Source organism: Carya illinoinensis, chromosome 3 (genome assembly GCF_018687715.1).
Source record: "Carya illinoinensis cultivar Pawnee chromosome 3, C.illinoinensisPawnee_v1, whole genome shotgun sequence".
In the NCBI taxonomy this organism is placed as follows: domain Eukaryota; kingdom Viridiplantae; phylum Streptophyta; class Magnoliopsida; order Fagales; family Juglandaceae; genus Carya; species Carya illinoinensis.
This window is the reverse complement of record NC_056754.1, coordinates 28,832,447-28,836,645: the sequence shown is the minus strand read 5'-3', so window position 1 is coordinate 28,836,645 and position 4,199 is coordinate 28,832,447. Positions and strand designations below refer to the sequence as shown.

The following is a 4,199-nucleotide window of genomic DNA, read 5'->3' as shown; positions in this document are numbered from 1 at the left end:
TGATTCCATTGATCACACAAGTGTGGCCTGGTTGGAGAGGCCTTTTGACGAAAATGAAGTGCTTGGTGTGCTAAAAGGTATGAACAAAGACAAAGCCCCAGGTCCAGATGGCTTCCCCATGGCTTTCTTCCAAGCCTGTTGGGATATCATTAGGGAGGATCTCATGAAGGTCTTTATCGAATTTCGCTCCTTTATGAAATTTGAGAAGACTCTAAATGTCTCTTTCATTGCCCTTATTCCCAAAAGGGCAAGATCAGTGGAAGTGAACGATTTTCACCCCATAAGCTTGATCAGTGGGGTTTATAAGATCATCTCCAAATTTTTGGTGAAGCGGCTGAGTGGTGTCGTGGGGAAGATCATCTCGAAGTCCCAAAATGCTTTCGTGAAAGGAAAGCAAATTCTAGACTCGATCCTCATCGCCAATGAATGCTCGGAAAGCAAAATCAGATCTGGCACTCCAGGTATCTTGTGCAAATTGGATATGGCAAAGGCTTTTCATCATGTGAACTGGGACTTCTTATTGTATATCCTTGGTAGGTATGGTTTCGGGGAAAGATGGTGCTAGTGGATAAAGCATTGTATCTCAACAGTCAAATTCTCGGTCTTGGTTAATGGCACTCCGGAAGGCTTCTTCAACAGCTCTCGAGGTTTGCAACAAGGGGATCCTCTCTCCCCACTTCTTTTTATTCTTGTAATGGATGTCTTGAGCAGAATGCTGGAAGGAGCAGTGGAAAGTGGTTTCGTCTCGGGTTTCTCGGTAGGTGGTTCTCCTCATGGAAGCTTGACAATCTCTCACCTCCTCTTTGCTAACAACACCTTGATTTTCTGCCACCCGGATCTAGCCCAACTTAGATCCCTACGTGCTCTTCTTCTTTGCTTTGAAGCTATTTATAGACTCAAGGTGAGCTTAGCAAAATCGGAGGTAGTTCCTGTTGGCTCGGTTATCGACCTAAGTGAGGTGGATGCCATCTTGGGTTGCAAAGTCTCTTCCTTGCCTATGAAATACCTTGGACTTCCCTTGAGAGCCCCTCATAAATCCAAAGCAATATGGGAAGGGATGATTGAGAAAATTGAAAGCAAACTGGCAGGGTGGAAGAGAATTTACCTGTCTAAGGAGGGAAGAATCACGCTTATTAAGAGCACACTCTCTAACCTCCCAACATATTTCCTCTCCTTACTTCCTGTGCTTGCAGAGGTGGCGAATAGACTAGAGAAGACTTTCCGCAATTTTTTATGGGGCAGGTTAGAGGATGAAAAGAAATGTCACTTGATCAAATGTGATAAAGTATGCACTCCGTTGTCTTGTGGTGGGTTGGGCTTAAGAAATTTGTGAACCTTCAACAAGACACTCTTGGAGAAATGGTTATGGCAGTATCATCTTGAGGGAGATGCTCTTTGGAGACATTTCTTAGATGTCAAATATGGGAGCATTTGGGAAGGTTGGTGTACTAAAGAAGCAAGAGGGACATGTGGCGTGGGAGTCTAGAAATTTATTCGGAATGGATGGAATAACTTTCTCGGTAGCTGCAAATTTGCAGTGGGAAGAGACACGCGCACCCGTTTTTGGCATGACATTTGGTGTGGGGATGTCGCCCTGAAAAATGCTTTCCCTTCTCTTTTCAAGATTGCCTTTTATCAGGATTCCTCGGTAGCCAATAATATGTGTAGTGCTGTTGACTCTATCCAGTGGTCTGTGACATTCTCTAGAGCTGCCCAAGATTGGGAGGTGGGAGTCATCACTGATTTCTACAGCGCATTATATGAAATGAAGCTAAGGGCTGGAGGGGAGGACAGCTTACTTTGGACATGCACAGGAAATAAGAAATTCTCAATCCGTTCTTATTACAAGGCCTTGACAAATCACCCCTGCAACGTCTTCCCGTGGAAGAGCATCTGGAGGTGCAATGTTCCCCTTATGGTAGCTTCTCATGGTAAAATTCTGACTATAGACAAGTTAAGAAAACGTGGACTCTACTTATTGGATTGGTGCTTCATGTGCAATCACGATAGTAAATCTATGGACCACCTCCTTCTTCACAGCGAAGTAGTTAAGACCTTGTGGGATGACATCCTATCCAGGCTTGGTATTGCATGGGCTATGCCTAGGAGGGTGATTGATTTATTATCTTGTTGGCAAGGGATAAGGGGCAATCGTCAAATAGCTGCTATTTGGAAGATGGTATCTTTATGCTTAATGTGGTGCACATGGATCGAAAGGAACAGACGCTATTTTGAGAACAAGGAACGCTCCCTCAACAGTCTCAAGGCTTTTTTCTTTTATACCCTCTTACTTTGGGCGTCCTTTATTGTATTGAATGGAACAAGTCTTCATGACTTTTATGCTACTATTCGTAGCACTTAGTTTGTAACTAGGCTCTCTTTTGTATACCCCTGTGTACTCGGGCTTTGCCTTTTACGTGGATCAATAAAATCTTTTATTTATAAAAAAAATATATATATATATATATATATTAAAGTTTATATCATGAAGGAGTAATACATGAATTTTGGTTTTTGTTTTAATTTTGAAACGCGTGTGTTGCTCTCTTGGCATGTGTGTTTTTATTAGTTGTTGGAATGCATGCTTTCGCGCGTGAACTTGAACTTGATGCGAATCTATGCAGGCATGAATGTACATGCACGGATGTTTAATTGTAAATTGCACAATGAGATTCTCATTCACTAAAAATTAGGACCATATTTCCCCTTCCTCTATCTTAACTTACAATCGGAATCTCATACAATCCATAATCTATTTCATATGGAACAAAGGGCTTGAACTTTGGAGGAGATTTTGGAAGAAGCTGGTGAATTTGTTGGCTATTGCTATTATGTCCATTGCCACCGTTTGAAAAGTGCCAGTAATGGTTAAACTAAATGCCGGTAATCGATTAGCGGCATCTTTTTACCCACACAACCAAACACTGGTATGGGAGGGTTGCTATTTACGCATGCCAGATTTTGTCCAAACACCGGAAATAGACAAATCCATTACCAGCATTTGTGGTCAAATTAAACACCATCACTAGTACAATGTTGCCATATTGTATAAATTAATGGCGTCTAGATAAACGCAGCTACTAGTAAGTTATCGGCGCATTGTATAAACACCACTAGCTATTATTTTCCGACATCTTGTAAACTCCAACAAATAAAATTCACTAACGTTTGCGAGCATATGTTAAACTTTAAATGATCTTTTTGAAACGCCACAATATTTAGATAAAAATCCATAACAATTTATTTTATATCAATGTTTAAAAGCCAGCCGGTAATAAGATACACCACAGAAAAAAATATATATATAAAATAAAAATATTAATAAGAAATATAATATAATTGCTAATTATTGATATAATAGATAAAAAAAAATATCACAGTTCAAATCACAAAGTGATTTAAGAACAACTACTATATATAATATTAGTACATGTAAAAGATAGACTTTATTACTATACATTGATTTCTTGAATCCCTTGGTTTTTCACTAGCAACTTCAATATCTCCTTGTTCCGCTTTATTATCTGCATTTTCAATACACGTAACCGAAACCCATTACTCAAAATTTTGTAGTAATCAAAATCTTCAAAAAGATTCAAACCCATTACTCAAAAGTTACAGAAATATCAAATCGCAGTATTCAGATTTGCATGAAAATGAAAGAAAGAATAAGAACGGTACCTCAATGTCCTTTACAATTCTGCACTGGCCAGAGAGGTCCTTCATGTCCTCTCATGGAACAAACAATAATTTTGTTAAAAGTCTGCCACTTTACACTTATAACCAATCGGGCTAAAAAAAATTGAAGGAGGGGGGAGCGCTTATGTACAAGAGCGGGAGATTTAAAATTTTACTGAAAATTTTGAGAGGGAGGAGCTGGGCGCAAGCTAAAATTTTTAGCCTCGTTAATTTTTTACAATTTTACCCATCTCATTAATAACCTATTATTTTTTACAAGTTATTATTATTGCTGGCGAGTTAGACTAATTTGAAAGAGAAAAAGTGGGATATATATGAGAAAAATATAAGAGAAAATAAATTCATATTTAAAAAAAAAAAGATAAATAAATAAATTTGAAATACAAATAGAAGTTTACGTTAATATCTTTTATTAGTACAAAAAGAATTAGAACAATTATATGTTATTTCCGACATAACCATGTAAACACCAGCAAAACTTCTTATCTACTAGCGCATAA

General features: G+C 38.4%; 1 long non-coding RNA gene across 1 annotated transcript; it reads right to left on the bottom strand.

Annotated features, from left to right (window-relative positions):
• Positions 1–2,678: 2,678 nt before the first annotated feature.
• On the bottom strand, positions 2,679–3,795 carry LOC122305742. The gene is made up of 2 exons (XR_006241222.1): positions 3,682–3,795; positions 2,679–3,524 (listed from the first exon to the last, which is right to left on the bottom strand). It is a non-coding gene; the product is annotated as an uncharacterized LOC122305742 (long non-coding RNA).
• Positions 3,796–4,199: the final 404 nt, after the last annotated feature.